The sequence below is a fragment of the Sturnus vulgaris genome, unplaced genomic scaffold (assembly GCF_052056855.1).
Source record: "Sturnus vulgaris isolate bStuVul1 unplaced genomic scaffold, bStuVul1.hap1 Scaffold_663, whole genome shotgun sequence".
NCBI lineage: Eukaryota > Metazoa > Chordata > Aves > Passeriformes > Sturnidae > Sturnus > Sturnus vulgaris.
This window is the reverse complement of record NW_028276613.1, coordinates 43111-61066: the sequence shown is the minus strand read 5'-3', so window position 1 is coordinate 61066 and position 17956 is coordinate 43111. Positions and strand designations below refer to the sequence as shown.

The window sequence follows — 17956 nt, the reverse complement described above, 5'->3', positions numbered from 1 at the left end:
GCTGTAACTCGTTGGCAACTAGTGCCTTCTGCACTATCCTTACAAACTATTCTCCTACAGAAATGGACCGGAATTCCGGGGGGATTTTCCGGGGATTCCGGGGGGATTTTGTCGGGAATTCCGGGGGGATTTTGTCGGGAATTCCGGGGGGATTTTCTGGGGGATTCCGGGGGGATTTTATAGGGGTTCCTGGGGGATATTCCCGGGGATTTCGGGGGGATTTTCTCGGGGATTCTGGGCATATTTTCTCGCGGATTCCGGGGGGATTTTCTCAGGGATTCCGGGGAGATTTTATCGGGGATTCCGGGGGGATTTTTTCCCGGGAAATCCGGGGGGATTTTCCCCGCGATTCCAGGGGGATTTTCCAGGGGAATTCCGGGCATATTTTCTCGGGGATTCCTGGGGGATTTTCCAAGGGATTCCATGGGGATTATCCAGGGGATTCCAGGGGGATTTTATCGGGGATACCTGGGGGATTTTCCAGGGGATTCCTGGGGGATTTTCCCGGGGATTCCGGGGCGATTTTCTCAGGGAATTCCGGGGGATTTTCTCGGGAATTCCGGGGGATTTTCTCGGGAATTCCGGGAGGATTTTCCCGAGTATTCCGGGGGGGATTTTCCCGAGTATTCCGGGGGGGTTTTTTTCGGGGAGTCCGGGGGGATTTTCCCGGGGATTCCGAGGGGATATTCCCGGGAAATCCGGGGGGATTTTCTCCGGGATTCCGGGGGGATTTTCCAGGGGTTTCAGCGAGGAATTTCCCGGGGAATTCCCGGTGGATTTTCCAGGGGATTCCGGGTGGATTTTCTCGGGGATTCCGGGGGGATTTTCCCGAGTATTCCGGGGGGAATTTTTCGGGGAGTCCGGAGGGATTTTCCCGGGGTATCCGGGGTGATTTTACGAGGAATTCCGGGGGGGATTTTCCCGAGTGTTCCGGGGGGGATTTCCTCGGGGATTACGGGATGATTTTCTCGGGCAATTCCGGGGGATGTTCTCGGGTATTCGGGGGCCATTATCTCGGTGATTCCGGGGAGATTTTCTCGGGGATTCCGAGATTATTTTCCCGGGGAATTCATGGGGATTTTCCCGGGGATTCCGGGGGGATTTTCACTGGGATTCCGGGGCGATTTTCTCAGGGAATTCCGGGGGATTTTCTCGGGAATTCCGGGAGGATTTTCAGGAGTATTCCGGGGGGATTTTCCCGAGTATTCCGGGGGGATTTTTTCGGGGATTCCGGGGGATTTTCTCGGGAATTCCGGGAGGATTTTCAGGAGTATTCCGGGGGGATTTTCCCGAGTATTCCGGGGGGATTTTCTCGGGGATTCCGGGGGGATTTTGCCGAGTATTCCGGGGGGATTTTCACGTGGATTCCGGGGGGATTTTCTCGAGGATTTCGGGAGGATTTTCCCGGAGATACCGGGTCGATTTTCTCGGGGATTCCGGGAGGATTTTCCCGAGTATTCCGGGGGGATATTCTCGGGGATTCCGGGGGGGATTTTCCCGAGTATTTCGGGGGGGTTTTCTCGGGGATTCCGTGGGGATTTCCCCGGGGATTCCGGGGGGATTTTCCCGAGTATTCCGGGAGGATTTTGTCGGGGATTCCGGGGGGATTTTCTGGGGGATTCCGGGGGGATTTTATAGGGGGTTCCTGGGGGATATTCCCGGGGATTCCGGGGGGATTTTATCGGGGATTCCGGGGAGATTTTATCGGGGATTCCGGGGGGATTTTTCCCGGGAAATCCGGGGGGATTTTCCCCGCGATTCCAGGGGGATTTTCCAGGGGATTCCATGGGGATTATCCAGGGGATTCCAGGGGGATTTTCTCGGGGATTCAGGGGGGATTTTCCCGGGGATTCCGGGGGGATTTTCACTGGGATTCCGGGGCGATTTTCTCAGGGAATTCCGGGGGATTTTCTCGGGAATTCCGGGAGGATTTTCAGGAGTATTCCGGGGGGATTTTCCCGAGTATTCCGGGGGGATTTTTTCGGGGAGTCCGGGGGGATTTTCCCGGGGATTCCGGAGGGATTTTCCCAGGGAATTCCTGGAAGAATTTCTCGGGTTTTCCGGGGCGATTTTCCCGGGGAATCCGGGGGGATTTTCTCGGGGATTCCGGGGGGATTTTGCCGAGTATTCCGGGGGGATTTTCTCGGGGATTCCGGGTGGATTTTCCCGAGTATTTCGGGGGGGTTTTCTCGGGGATTCCGTGGGGATTTCCCCGGGGATTCCGGGGGGATTTCTCGAGGATTTCGGGAGGATTTTCCCGGAGATACCGGGTGGATTTTCTCGGGGATTCCGGGAGGATTTTCCCGAGTATTCCGGGGGGATATTCTCGGGGATTCCGGGTGGATTTTCCCGAGTATTTCGGGGGGGTTTTCTCGGGGATTCCGTGGGGATTTCCCCGGGGATTCCGGGGGGATTTTCCCGGGGATTCCGTGGGGATTTCCCCGGGGATTCCGGGGGGATTTTCCCGAGTATTCCGGGAGGATTTTGTCGGGGATTTCCGGGGGATTTTCTCGTGGATTCCGGGACGATTTTCCCGAGGAATTCCGGGGGATTTCCCCGGGGATTCCGGGGGGATTTTCCCGAGTATTCCGGGAGGATTTTGTCGGGGATTCCGGGGGGATTTTCTGGGGGATTCCGGGGGGATTTTATAGGGGGTTCCTGGGGGATATTCCCGGGGATTCCGGGGGGATTTTATCGGGGATTCTGGGCATATTTTCTCGCGGATTCCGGGGGATTTTCTCAGGGATTCCGGGGAGATTTTATCGGGGATTCCGGGGGGATTTTTCCCGGGAAATCCGGGGGGATTTTGTCGGGGATTCCGGGGGGATTTTCTGGGGGATTCCGGGGGGATTTTATCGGCGATTCCTGGGGGATATTCCCGGGGATTCCGGGGGGATTTTATCGGGGATTCTGGGCATATTTTCTCGCGGATTCCGGGGGGATTTTCTCAGGGATTCAGGGGAGATTTTATCGGGGATTCCGGGGGGATTTTTCCCGGGAAATCCGGGGGGATTTTCAGGAGTATTCCGGGGGGATTTTTTCGGGGAGTCCGGGGGGATTTTCCCGGGGATTCCGAGGGGATATTCCCGGGGAATTCCCGGTGGATTTTCCCGGGGATTCCGGGTGTATTTTCTCGGGGATTCCGGGGGGATTTCCCGAGTATTCCGGGGGGAATTTTTCGGGGAGTCCGGAGGGATTTTCCCGGGGTATCCGGGGTGATTTTACGAGGAATTCCGGGGGGATTTTCCCGAGTGTTCCGGGGGATTTCCTCGGGGATTACGGGATGATTTTCTCGGGCAATTCCGGGGGATGTTCTCGGGTATTCGGGGGCCATTATCTCGGTGATTCCGGGGAGATTTTCTCGGGGATTCCGAGATTATTTTCCCGGGGAATTCATGGGGATTTTCCCGGGGATTCCGGGGGGATTTTCCCGAGTATTCCGGGAGGATTTTGTCGGGGATTTCCGGGGGATTTTCTCGTGGATTCCGGGACGATTTTCCCGAGGAATTCCGGGGGGATTTTCTCGGGGATTCCCGGGGGATTTTCCCGGGGAATTCCGGGGGGATTTTCTCGGGGATTCCGGGGGGATTTTCCCGGGGATTCCGGGGGGATTTTCCGGGGTTTCCGGGGGAATTTTCCAGGGGATTCGGGGCCGATTTTCGCGGGGATTCTGGGGGGATTTTCCCTGGGATTGCGGGGGGATTTTCCCTGGTAATTCCAGGGGATTTTCCCGGGGATCTCGGGGTGAGTATCTCGGGGATTCGGGGGGCATTTTCCGGGGATTCCGGGGGGATTTTCCAGGGGATTCCGGGGCGATTTTCCAGGGGATTCCGGGCATATTTTCCCGAGTATTACGGGCGAATTTTCTCGGGGATTCCGGGGAGATTTTCTTCGGGATTCCGGGGGGGCTTTCACGGGGATTTCTGGGGGATTTTCGCCTGGATTCCGGGGGGATTTTCTCGCGGATTCCGGGGGGATTTTCCAGGGGAATTTCGGGGGATTTTCTCGGGGATTCCGGGGGGATTTTCCATCGGACGCCGGGTTGATTTTCCCGGGGACTCCGGGGGATTTTCTCGGGGATTTCTGGAGGATTTTCCCGGGGATTCCGGGCGGATTTTCTCGTGGATTCCGGGAGGATTTTCCCGGGGAATTCCGAGGGATTTTCAGGGGAATCCGGGGGATTTTCTCGGGGATTCAGGGGGGATTTTCCAGGGGATTCCGGGGGGATTTTCTCGGGGATTCCGGGAGATTTTCTCGCGTATTCCCGGGGCATTTTCCTGGAGATTCCAGGGGGATTTTATCGGGGATTCCGGGGGGATTATCCAGGGGATTCCGGGGGGTTTTTCCAGCGGATTCCGGGGGGATTTTCCCGAGTATTCCGGGGGGAATTTTTCGGGGAGTCCGGAGGGATTTTCCCGGGGTATCCGGGGTGATTTTACGAGGAATTCCGGGGTGATTTTACGAGGAATTCCGGGGGGATTTCCTAGGGGATTACGGGATGATTTTCTCGGGCAATTCCGGGGGGATTTCCTCGGTGATTCCGGGGAGATTTTCTCGGGGATTCCGGAGGGATTTTCCCAGGGAATTCCTGGAAGAATTTCTCGGGTTTTCCGGGGCGATTTTCCCGGGGAATCCGGGGGGATTTTCTCGGGGATTCCGGGGGGATTTTGCCGAGTATTCCGGGGGGATTTTCTCGAGGATTTCGGGAGGATTTTCCCGGAGATACCGGGTGGATTTTCTCGGGGATTCCGGGAGGATTTTCCCGAGTATTCCGGGGGGATATTCTCGGGGATTCCGGGGGGATTTTCCCGAGTATTTCGGGGGGGTTTTCTCGGGGATTCCGTGGGGATTTCCCCGGGGATTCCGGGGGGATTTTTCCCGGGAAATCCGGGGGGATTTTCCCGAGTATTCCGGGAGGATTTTGTCGGGGATTTCCGGGGGATTTTCTCGTGGATTCCGGGACGATTTTCCCGAGGAATTCCGGGGGGATTTTCTCGGGGATTCCCGGGGGGATTTTCTCAGGGAATTCCGGGGGGATTTTCTCGGGGATTCCGGGGGGATTTTCTCGGGGATTCCCGGGGGGATATTGCAGAGTATTCCGGGGGGATTTTCCGGGGAATCTGGGGGGATTTTCTCGGGGATTCCGGGGGGATTTTCCGGCGAATTCCGGGGGGATTTTCTCGGGGATTCCGGGGGAATCTTCCAGGGGATTCGGGGCGGATTTTCTCGGGGATTCCGGGGAGATTATCCCGGGGATTTCGGGGAGATTTTCTGGGGGATTCCTGGGGGATTTTCTCGGGGATAGCGGACGGATTATCACGGGGATTCCGGGATGAGTTTCTCGGGGAATTCAGGGGGATTTTCCCGGGGAATTCCGGGGGATTTTCTCGGGGATTCCGGGGGGATTTTCCCGGGGATTCCCGGGGATTTTCTCTCGGATTTTTTTCCCCAATTTTTCAAGCATTTTTTCCCGCAATTTTCGTGGATTTATCCCAAATTTTCCCCATTTCTCACTGATTTTTGCCCCAATTTATCAAAGATTTTTTTCCCCATTTCTCACTGATGTTTTTCCCCATTTTCCCCCCATTTCTCACTGATTTTTATCCCCCATTTTTCAATGATTTTCCCCCATTTCTCTCTGATTTTTTCCCCATTTCACCATGATGTTTTCCCCATTTCTCACTGATTTTTCCGTTGATTTTTCATGGATTTTTCCCCCCATTTTTCGTGGACTTTTTCCCCATTTTTCCCCATTTCTCACTGATTTTTTCCCCCATTTATCACTCCTTTTTCCCCATTTTTCCCCATTTCTCACTGATTTTTTCCGCCATTTTTCATGGATGTTCCCCCAATTTTCATGGATATTTCCTGATTTTCCCCCCCATTTCTCACTGATATTTGCCCCCATTTCTCTCTGAATTATTTCCCCCATTTTTCATGCATTTTCCCGCCCATTAATCACTGATTTTTTCCCCATTTCTCACCGACTTTTCCCCCCATTTCTCACTGATTTTTATCCCCCACTTCTGACTGATTTTTCCCAATTTTTCGTTGATCTTTTTCCCCATTCCTCACCGAATTTTCCCCCATTTCTCTCTGATTTTTATCCCCACTTCTGACTGATTTTTCCCAATTTTTCGTTGATCTTTTTCCCCATTCCTCACCGATTTTTCCCCCATTTCTCTCTGATTTTTCCATCATTTTTCATGGTTTTTCCCCCCCATTTCTCACTGATTTTACCCCATTTCTCACTGATTTTATTAATGTTTGTATTTCTATTTCTAATTATGTTTATATTTATATTTATTATTATTGTTTTGCATGTTTATGTTTATGTTTATGTTTATGTTTATGTTTATGTTTATGTTTATGTTTATGTTTATGTTTATGTTTATGTTTATGTTTATGTTTATGTTTATATCTATGCAGGTTAACGTTTGTGCATGTTTATGTCTATGTTTATATTTATGCATATTTATGTTTATGCCGGCGAACCGCGGGCAGGCGTTTTATGTAAACGCCTATCCGCCGGGGTCCTAGAGAGGCCGCCATCTTGAGCGTGTCGGGACTCTCAAAATGGCGCCTCGGGCGGCACCCCGGCTGACCTGCCAAAAATGGCGGCAGAAAGGGCGGGAAAAAATCAGGACCCCGGTGTGTAGGCATAAGATGCCTGATTACATCGCCGACGCCGATCCGCTCGCCGACAATTTTCCCGGATGTTTCAGAGCGTGCCGACAACGGCCGCGCGGTCCGCGGTGCCGCGGGCGTGAGGGCGCCGGCGGGCGCGGGCAGGCGTTTTACGTAGACGCCTATCGGCCGGGGTCCTAGAGAGGCCGCCATCTTGAGTGTGTCCGCACTCTCAAAATGGCGGCTCGGGCGGCACCCCGCCTGACCTTCCCAAAATGGCGGCAGAAAGGGCGGGAAAAAATCAGGACCCCGGTGTGTAGGCATAAGATGCCTGATTACATCGCCGACGCCGATCCGCTCGCCGCCAATTTTCCCGGACGTGTCAGAGCGTGCCGACAACGGCCGCGCGGTTCGCGGTGCCGCGGGCGTGAGGGCGCGGCGGGCGCGGGCAGGCGTTTTATGTAGACGCCTATCCGCCGGGGTCCTAGAGAGGCCGCCATCTTGAGTGTGTCCGCACTCTCAAAATGGCGGCTCGGGCGGCACCCCGCCTGACCTTCCCAAAATGGCGGCAGAAAGGGCGGGAAAAAATCAGGACCCCCGGTGTGTAGGCAAAAGATGCCTGATTACATCGCCGACGCCGATCCGCTCGCCGACAATTTTCCCGGACGTGTCAGAGCGTGACGACAACGGCCGCGCGGTCCGCGGTGCCGCGGGCGTGAGGGCGCGGCGGGCGCGGGCAGGCGTTTTACGTAGACGCCTATCCGCCGGGGTCCTAGAGAGGCCGCCATCTTGAGTGTGTCCGCACTCTCAAAATGGCGGCTCGGGCGGCACCCCCACCTGACCTTCCCAAAATGGCGGCAGAAAGGGCGGGAAAAAATCAGGACCCCCGGTGTGTAGGCATAAGATGCCTGATTACATCGCCGACGCCGATCCGCTCGCCGACAATTTTCCCGGACGTGTCAGAGCGTGCCGACAACGGCCGCGCGGTCCGCGGTGCCGCGGGGCGTGAGGGCGCCGGCGGGCCGCGGGCAGGCGTTTTATGTAGACGCCTATCCGCCGGGGTCCTAGAGAGGCCGCCATCTTGAGCGCTGCCGCAGGGCTGGGTCCCGGCCCGCGGGCCCTTCCGCCATCCTGAGAGGGGCACGGTGCAGTACCCGCCTGTGTCCACACGGCGGCAGCACTGCCGCCCAACTCAGCCCGGCACTGCCGCCCTTGTCAGGGACAGACAGAGAAGGGAGAGAGTTCCAAGCACCAGAGTCCCCACCCGTCATAAAATCCTCTCAATGAACGCCCCAAAAAAACCCCGACCCAAACTAAAAATGCCCTGCCTCTGACCAAATGAAAAAAAAAACCTTTTATATAGAGAAATCATCTATTTTTTAATATTTAATTTATAGTCATAATCTAGACATATTTCATATATTCAATTTAATTGCTATTCTATTTATCATATATACAATATTATTTTATTATTCATTATATACATAGATTTATATTACTAATGTTATTTCTATTTTATCTATATCCATCTATATTTGTAGGTTCATAGTTTTTAATATTATTTCTTTAAAAGCTCTGCCTCTAACCAAATAGAAACAAAAAACTCCATTATTTTAAATTCTATTTGAATATATTTTTTTATTTAGTTTTCATATTTATATCTGTAGATTTATATGTCTATATTGTGTATTCTATATTTATATACTATTTAACGTATTTTTTACTTGTATATTAATATACTATATGCTATTTACATTCTATTATAACATACTATTTAATATAACATATTAAAATCGATAAATTATTTATATTACATACTACATACATGTATTTTATATTTATATTTATTTCTATAGATTTATACTTACATATATATATGCATATATAGTTATAATAATTTTATGTCAGTATCTATTTTTGCATATTTGTATATTTTTGCCTATATTATTTATATTATTTATTAAAAACCCTCCTCTAACCAAATAAAAAACAATAAAAAATTCCTTTTAAAGTCTAAATATTTATATATTTCTATTTTCATAACATAATATAATGTAATGTAATATATTTATATATTGGTTTCTTATATTTGCTTCTATATTTTTATTCTTTATCTTTTCTATTTACAGTATCTATAAAAAACCCCTACCTCTAGCCAAACACAAACCAATAAAACATTCCATTTAGACTATATTTAGCTATTTTTTAAGGTTCTGTTTTTCATGCATTCTACACCCACCCCTCCCTCTCAATGTTCTGGCACCCACCAGGACCCCCCCCATGCCCGACTCACCTGCTCCTCCAGCGCAGCCCGGCTCCCTCTCCCAGGGACCTTGGGGTGCCCCAAACCACGTCGGAGCCCCCCTCAGCCTTTTTTCCTCACCCCAAAGAAGGCACAGAACGACTCCTTTAATGAAGTTGTTTTAACAATTGTAAGGCTAGAGCTTTTGGTATCCACTGCTTGCCATCCCTTGTAAACCAATTTTTTTCTTCTTTCTTCTGCAGCTTAATAAACCTCTTTTTTTCCCCATAGTTTTCCAAATGCATGTATTACCGCATATGCATATTTAGAATCAGTAAATATATTTAATGTCTTGTCCTGCTATAATTCACAGGCTCTCAAAAGCGTGTGCAGCTCTGCTGTCTGAGCTGACCAGGTGGCTGCTAACCTCCCCCCTTCCTTTAATTGCTTTCCATTAACGATAGAGTATCCTGTAAATCATGAAGAATGGGGGGGAAAAATCAGTGAGAAATGGGGAAAAAAATCCATGAAAAATGGGGGAACAAATCAGTGAGCAACGGGGAAAAGTGGGGAAAAGTTAATTGAGAAATGGGGAAAAAATCAGTGAGAAATGGGGAAAAAAATCCCTGAAGAATGGGGAAAAAAATCCGTGAGAAATGGGGAAAAAATCAGTGAGAAATGGGTGGGGAAATTCCATGAAAAATGGCGAAAGAAATCAGTGAGAAATGGGGAAAAATGGGTAAAAAATCAGTGCGAAATGGGGGGGGGGGGGGGGAATCAATGAGAAATCGGGGAAAAACATAAGTAAGAAACGGGGGGGGAAAATCCATGAAAAATGGGGAAAAATCAGTGGGAAATGGGGGAAAATGGGGAAAAAGTCAGTGAGAAATGGGGAAAAATCAGTGAAAAACGGGGGGAAAACTCCATGAAGAATGGGAAAAAAAATCAGTGAGAAATGGGGGAAAAAATCCCTGAAAAATGGGGGAAAATATCAGTGAGAAATGGGAAAAAATGGGGAAAAAAATCATTGATAAATCGGGGGAAAAATCAGTGTGAAAGGGGGGGGAAAATCGGGATCGGGGACGTGGACCGGGACTGGGATCGGGGACCGGGATGGGGAAATGGGACAGGGACCGGGATCGCGGACGGGGACCTGGGACAGGGACCGGGACCGGGATCGGGGACGAGGACTGGAGACAGGGACCGGGACCGGGATTGGGGACTGGGACCAGGACCGTGATCGGGTTCCGGGACGGGGAACTGGGACTGGGACCAGGATCGGGGACCGGAACCGGGGACTGGGACCGGGACCAGGACTGGGGACGGGGACTGGGGACAGTGACCGGGACTGCAATCGGCACCGCCCCCAGAACCGCTCCCGGAACCGCTCCCCGGGCTACCCCGGCACGGCGACCGGGAACGCCCCCGGCACCGCCCCGGCACCGCCCCCGGTGCCGCCCCCGGCACTGCCCCGGCACCGCCCCGGGTAGCGCCCCCGGCACTGCCCCCGGGGCGGGCCGCCGAACGCACGCGATGACGCGCGGGGGGCGGGACGGCGCGGGGCGGTGACGCGCTTCATGCCAGGAGCAGGGCCCGGGTGCGACGAAGACGGGAGCGGGCCGACCCGATACCGCGCGGGGCCGCGGGCCCGGCGGAGCCCGGCCCGCTGGGTAGGGGCCGCCAATGGCACCGGGGCTTCTGCTTCGGCTTCTGTCCGTGTCGGCGGGGAGGCCCCAGCCAGCGGTGCCCCTCTCCCTCGGCGACACGGGCGTGGAACTCGGCATCGGGCGCTGCATCGCCGCGGACAGCAGGGGGCGCACGGGTACCGATACTGCCATGGGGCCCGGCGCTGCTCTCCTGCTCCGCCGCCAGGCGGCGCTGCGCTGCCGTCCTGCCGCGCCTCCGGGCACGCTCGGTTTCCTCGGGACCCTCGGGACCGGCCGGGACGCGGGGACTGCCCGTGCGGACCCGGGGACCCCGGGCCCCGCCTGTCCCGCCGCTGCGGAGGCGGGGGATGCTTTATGGGACTGCCCGAGCTGGCAGTGCCGGGTCTGGGGCGTTGGGGCGCGCCTTGGGGGGCTGCGGGTGCGCTCGTTTCCTCTTCTGCATGGCCTTCTGTGTGAGCATCTCTCGTTGCGACTGCTCTTGGAGAGTCAAACCCCTCCTCCTAAGTGGTCTCAGGAGCCTGGCAGGGTGAGTTTTGTTTCACAGGGGAAAGGGCCACTGGTCGTGTCCAGAGACCTGTGCACCCAGCCAGGTTTCTGCCTGATAAAATTCCAAATGGATGAGGATTTCTCCCAGCCCCAAGCTGCCCCCACCTGTAACCCTGGCTGCCTTTGGGGTGCCCAAAGCCTCCTCTGTGCAGATCTCAGGAACCTGGGAGGGGTGAACAATGTTGCACAGGGAAAAACCCCACCGATTTTATCTCCGGGCCTGGGGCCAGGAGCAGGCATTTGCGTGCTATAATTCCAGAAGGAGCACGGTGTCTCCCAGACCCAAGCCGCATCCAGCTGTGACCCAGCTGCTCTTGGAGTGCCAAAAGCCTCCTCGTAGCTGATCTCAGGAACCCTGGAAGGGTGAGTTTGGTTTCACAGGGAAAAGGCCTCAGTTTGTGTCCAGAGATCAAATAAGGGACTCTGCTTTTCCTCTAGTTCTCCTTCCTGTTTTCACCTGGGCTAGAAGGATGGGCATGGCCTGTATTTCTCATATCAAAGTGATGTTACTAAATTTGTCCAGAAGTTCTGATTATTATTTATTAGTAGTAGTAATTTTCTGATAGAAAACACTCTCATTTTGCCTTTCCCACGTTGTTTCCAGGTGCTGCCCAGGATGGACATCTGTGGTCTCAGACAGTGATTCCCGAGGAGCAAGGAAAGCCTTTTCCTCACCTGCACAGTTCAGGTGGATGGGACAGAATTGGTGTGGCCTGACAAGGCAGGAAAAGCTGTCTGTGTTCTGGAGTGCCTTGAAAGCTTTCTCCGTCAGGTTTGGAAGGGGTTTCTCTTTGGGATTTCTTGTGATGCAGCACCACGGGTATCCCTTTGTGCCAAGTCCAGTGCTAAAGGATTGAAGAACTGACAAGTGGGGTCTGGGATGAAAATGCCTCTAATAAAATTAAGCAAAGAATACAATAAGAGAAATGAGCATCCTTTTAATAGTTAGGAATAAAAATGCTGGAAAAGGGCACTCTGAATTGGTGTCACTTGTCATGGATAAAACCCCAGAGTGAGGAATCAGAGCAGAAGTTGAGAGCTGGAATCCTTCTGCAGTCGACTTAATTTTCTTTTCCTCCTCTCTTTCAGGACAGGAAGAATCACGACTCTCCTGCCATCTTTGCCAAGAGCTGTGGTGTTTGATCAGCCAAAGCCCAGAGGCTTCAGCACCAGAGGTCTGAGCCTGGAGGGCTCCTGGTGCTGCCCGTGCTGTGGGCTATGTCAGAGGATGCAGGGTTCCTCTTTGCCTCCCTGCTGGGATTAACTGCCATGGGAATGTGGGATCTGGGTGAAACTCCAGCTCTCCTGGTGTTCAGGGGAGCAAGGTCTGAGGGACTCCTCTCTGGGGATGTGCGGTGAAGGACTGAATAGTGTGGAAGGAGAGTATTTATAAACTGTATCACTGTTTCTCCCAAAATTGGGGTGGAGCACTGATGGGGGCGGTTGGGTTTGGTCTGGGCCGGTTATTCTTTGTGCAATTTTTAAATTCTCTTGTATGATTTACTGTCCGGTATCTTTCTAACAAAAGCTGACATAAATTTAGATTAAGGATTAAAACTTGGCTCCATTCATTGCAAACATTTGACAAGGCTGGAGGACTGGGGTGGTGACTGCTCTCAGGAAAGGTTACTTATTAATACTGTGTCAGATTTCCCGCAGTGACTGTCAGGCCTGCATGGCTGTGAGTTCGTGCTCTTCTCACTGGGGAAATAAGTTCAGCAAAATTAGAAATGTTAGAAAAATCCAGCCAAAAATTCCACCTCTGTACCCCCTAAGTTTTCCCAGTTTTTCCCAGCTAGGAGCTGCACAGAAGTCAGGCAGGGGAAGTGACAACAGGGAACAGCTGAAAAATTCAAGGGCACAAAGAGGAAAGGTTTCAGAAAACAATTCTATGGTCTAAGAATAATTTCTGATTCCCTACTGAGAAGAACACGAACTCACAGCCATTCAGGCCTGACAGTCCCCTGCAGTGAGAGCTCAGCACACATCCACAGAGGCAAGTCCAGCATCTTAAATGAAAAAATAAAAATAAAAACCAGAAGAAAAAGGTGATTTCTTTTGCTTCAGAGTTATTTCAAGTTCTTAAAGCCCAAGCAACATTTGCTCTTGATTTTGGTTGGGTGAATCATGAGCAGTGGGCACGGGTCATGCCATTCATTGAGCAGAAAACCCGGGGTCATTTAGAGGGGACACAAGAACTGTTTGTGTAGCGACCTCGGGCTGCAGAGGGGCAGGAGAAAGGCCAAGGGAGCTCCCTGGGGCCACCAGGGCCTGTGGGGAACAGAATGGACGCTTGGATGACCAGTGGAGGTGAGGAGTGGATCTGAGTTCATCTACAGGGAAATAAGGAGGGGATACTCTGGAGTGAAAAGCTGAGGTGATGAGTTCACCCACCTGGGCACGAGTTGTGTTTGCACAAAGTGGGAACAGAGGTGAAGGTCAATCCAAAGTCGATCCTGCTTGACCTCTGAATTCCAGGATAAGTTTTACAAGCTGCCAAATGAGGGAGTAAAAATACACAAAAATGAAACCGAGAGCATTCATGAGGTTCCTGGGAGTCCATTACACTGTTGTCATAGAATTCTTAATGAGTTTTGAGCTTTTAATGACAACAATTCAGTACTTTCTTTGGATTATTCACTGTGTAGGATTTGGGGTTTATCTGGATTTTAAAGGCCTCGTGGTGGCCCTGACACTGCTCAGGAGCTGGTAGGAAAAGCAGGGTCAGAGCTCCTGGCAGGCACAGGGTGTTTTTCCCAGAGTGGACTGTGGAGGAATTGTTTGGGCCTTGGATTGTCCCTCTGGGTGATGCCAGTTGCTGTGATTTGTGTAATTCCATACATTTAACTCCCAATACTTCCCAGCCCAGGAGCTTGAGCTGACAGGGCAGCACACAGATTGTTCTCTGTGCTGTGCCCCGATTTGGGGTTGGCTGTCAGCTTTGCTAGCTCCCGTGAATTATGCCCATAGCCCCGAATTCCCTGCTCAATTCCCACTGCCATAACCTCACAGCGCCTCATGGAGTGGGGATATACTGTGGCAGGAAGCTCAGCAGCATCAGCACAGGGACAGGTGTATATTCCAAAGAATTTGCTGTTTCAAACCCTCATCCCCCAGCCCCGCCGATGTCCCTGGGGGGCACTTGACAGAGTTACCTGGATTTCAGCTGATTTCACCCCCCCGAGCTCGGGCTCCAGGTGATCTTTTCAAGCAGGAGAAGGCAGGGGCCGGAGGCGCTCGTGGCCCGTGCCGAGGCAGTCCCTGGGGCCACGAGAGGACATCTCTCCCTGCAGAATTTCAGTTCTTTCCAGAGCCTCAGCAGTGACAGAGGACAAAGAGGAAGATGAGGAGGAGGAAGAAGGGGGAGAGGGTTTGAGAGGAGGGGAAGCCCAAATCCGTGCTGTGTGCGGAGCTCCGACAGCACGCTGCAGCCCGCAGCTCAGTGTGAGCACGGGGCAGAGGAGGCGATTTCTGGGCATTCAATCACCCTGAGGCGGGCGCGGCACCGCCCCTGCAGCACCGTCCCCAGCACAGCTCGGTACCGCTCCGGGATCACCCGGCCCCGCCCCCGGTGCCGCCCGGGACCACTGGGGACCGCCCCTAAAGCACCGCCCCGGCCCCGCCCGGTCCCGTCCCCGGGACCTCCGTGCCCCGCCTCGCCAAGCCCCGGCTCCGCCCCGAGCCTGCCCGGGCTGCGCCGGGACCATCGCTGGCGGCCCCGCCCCTCTTCCCCGGGCCGAAGCGGGCTGAAGGAGATGTCCGCACGATTGGAAACGCCGCCGAAAATCGCACCCGTGGCATCGGTGTCGGCGTCGTGCGCAGGCATCCCACTAGAGCGAGCGGGCTCCTTGCTGTGCCCCCCTCCTTTTGCAGCCAGAGTTAGAAGGTCGGGGGCGCGACACCCGAGCCGCCATCTTGGGAGAGGCAGGCGCGCAGTACCGCGCTCTGCCCACAGGGTGGCGCTTGGGAGACAGGCAAGGGATGGAATCAAGGAGTGTCCCAATCCTTGAGGAAATCCTCCGAAATGAACGCCCCAAAAAACCCCGACCAGAACTGAGAAACCTCCTGCCTCTGTATGAGTGCAAAGGGTGTGCAAGGAGTGTGCAAATAGTGTGCATTAGCAATCGATCGGCAGGCATTGGCAATCGATCGCCGATCTAATCGATCGGCAGGCGCGATCAATCGATCGCCGATCTAATCGATCGGCAGGCGCGATCAATCGATCGCCGATCTAATCGATCGGCAGGCATTAGCAATCGATCGCCGATCTAATCGATCGGCAGGCGCGCTCAATCGATCGCCGATCTAATCGATCGGCAGGCGCGATCAATCGATCGCCGATCTAATCGATCGGCAGGCATTAGCAATCGATCGCCGATCTAATCGATCGGCAGGCGCGATCAATCGATCGCCGATCTAATCGATCGGCAGGCATTAGCAATCGATCGCCGATCTAATCGATCGGCAGGCATTAGCAATCGATCGCCGATCTAATCGATCGGCAGGCGCGATCAATCGATCGCCGATCTAATCGATCGGCAGGCATTAGCAATCGATCGCCGATCTAATCGATCGGCAGGCGCGCTCAATCGATCGCCGATCTAATCGATCGGCAGGCGCGATCAATCGATCGCCGGGCTAATCGATCGGCAGGCATTAGCAATCGAACGCCGATATAATCGATCGGTAGTCGTGATCAATCGATCGCCGATATAATCGATCGGTAGTCGTGATCAATCGATCGCCGATCTAATCCATAGGCACGCATTAGCTATCGATCGCCGATCTGATTTTTCCCGCCATTTTTCATGGATTTTTTCCCCCATTTCTTACTGATTTTTCCCCAATTTTTCATGCATTTTTTCCCGCAATTTTCCTGGATTTTTTCCCATATTTTCCCCATTTCTCACTGATTTTTTTCCCCCATTTCTCAATGATTTGTTTCCCCAATTTATCAAAGATTTTTTTTCCCCATTTCACCATGATGTTTCCCCCATTTCTCACTGATTTTTTCCCCCATTTCTCACTGATTTTTTCCCCCCATTTTTCCATGGATATTTCCCGATTTTCCCCCCCATTGCTCACTGATTTTTGCCCCCATTTCTCTCTGAATTTTCCCCCCATTTTCCATGCATTTTTCCCCCCATTAATCACTGATTTTTTTTCCCCATTTATCACTGATATTTGCCCCCATTTCTCTCTGAATTTTTCCTTCCATTTTTCATGCATTTTTCCGCCCATTAATCACTGATTTTCTCCCCATTTATCACTGATTATTGCCCCCATTTTTCACTTATTTTTTCCCCACAGCATCGGCCACCACAGCACGAGCAACAACAGCTCGCTCTGTTCCCGCCATTGCCCATGGATTGTTTGCCTGTTTTCCATGGATTTTTTCCCCATTTCTCACTGATTTCCCCCCCCCCCAATTTCTCACTGAATATTCCCCCATTTTTCATCGACTTTTCCCCCATTTACCACTGATTTTTCCCCCATTTCTCGCTGATTTTGTCCCAAATTTTCCCCCATTTCTCATTGATTTTTTTCCCTGTTTCTCACTGATTTTTCCCCCATTTCTTAATGACTTTTCCCGCCATTCGTCACGGATTTTTTCCCCCATTTCTCACTGATTTTTTCCCCATTTCTCAATTATTTTTTCCCCCACTTTTCCCCGTTTCTCACTGATTTATTCCCCCATTTTTCATGGATTTTTTTTCCCCCATTTCTCACGGATTTTTTTCCCCATTTTTCAAAGATTCCCCCCCCGTTTTTCACTGATTTTTCTCCATTTCTCACTGATTTTCCCACCATTTTTCATGTGGTTTTTTTCCATTTCTCACTGATGTTTTACCCCATTCTTATTCCCATTCTCATAGCTCTATTTTATATTTATACATATTCTTATATTTGCATTATTTCTGTTATACACTAGATTTTTCATAGATATTTGCTACTTAGATTTCATTATATTTTACATGTATACCAATCTAGTTCTATTCTTTATATTTTATTTTTATATTAGCTATAAAAACCGTGCCTCTACCCAAATAAAAAGCATTTAAACATTCCTTTTAGACTATATTTAGCTATTTTTTATGGTTCTGTTTTTCATGCATTCTGCACCCACCCCTCCCTCTCAATGTTCTGGCACCCAGCATGACCCGACCCCCCCCCCCCCCCCCCCATGCCCGACTCACCTGCTCCTCCAGCGCAGCCCGGCTCCCTTTCCCAGGGACCTTGGGGTGCCCCAAACCACGTCGGAGCCCCCAGTCTCCACACCCTCCCCCTCCGTAGGGAACGGGAATGGGATGGGGAGCACACAGGACAAGAAAGGAACACAAAAGACACACTGGACAGAGAGAAGAAAAGGGCTGGAAGCTGGATATGAGGATGAAAGTGGAGCAGCAACAAACCTCAGGACTCTTGACTAGAGAGTGTGGCTGCTGAACGTCTCAAAAAAAACCCCCAGCTCCAACACAACATGCTGTGCTCACGGCTCGGCCTGGGACTCGTCAGTGAACATCTCTCTCTTGCCAGGGCCATAAAGCCCCCGAGAAAACACGAGGTGAGGTTGATGTGCTCCGGCTTTGCTCCTGCTCAGCCCTAACCCCAGCCCCTGCTGCCAGTGAGCACCCTGATCTCTGAACCTCTTCTCAGCTTGTTTGTACGCTTCCAAATTCCTTCCTCTTTCTTCAAGCTTCATCTGTTTCCTGGCATTGGGAGAATGACAAGTGTTTAGCACAGCGCAATGAATACAACAGTCTCATTTTCAGAAGACACGACTGAACGAGAACCGACAGCAGCACTGCTTCGAGACAATCTGGGCACACGTTTCCCTTCCAGCAATCTGAGTGTTCTTTTGTGTCACGCCTGA

At 52.0% G+C, this 17956-nt stretch overlaps 2 long non-coding RNA genes across 2 annotated transcripts; one reads left to right on the top strand and one right to left on the bottom strand.

The window, feature by feature from the left end:
• Window positions 1-10479: 10479 nt before the first annotated feature.
• LOC148217560 (uncharacterized) lies at window positions 10480-12639 on the top strand. The gene is made up of 3 exons (XR_015800995.1): window positions 10480-11445; window positions 11687-11854; window positions 12172-12639. It is a non-coding gene; the product is annotated as an uncharacterized LOC148217560 (long non-coding RNA).
• Window positions 11612-14698, bottom strand: LOC148217559 (uncharacterized). Its single transcript, XR_015800996.1, has 2 exons — window positions 14238-14698; window positions 11612-13575 (listed from the first exon to the last, which is right to left on the bottom strand). It is a non-coding gene; the product is annotated as an uncharacterized LOC148217559 (long non-coding RNA).
• Between the last annotated feature and the right edge of the window lie 3258 nt (window positions 14699-17956).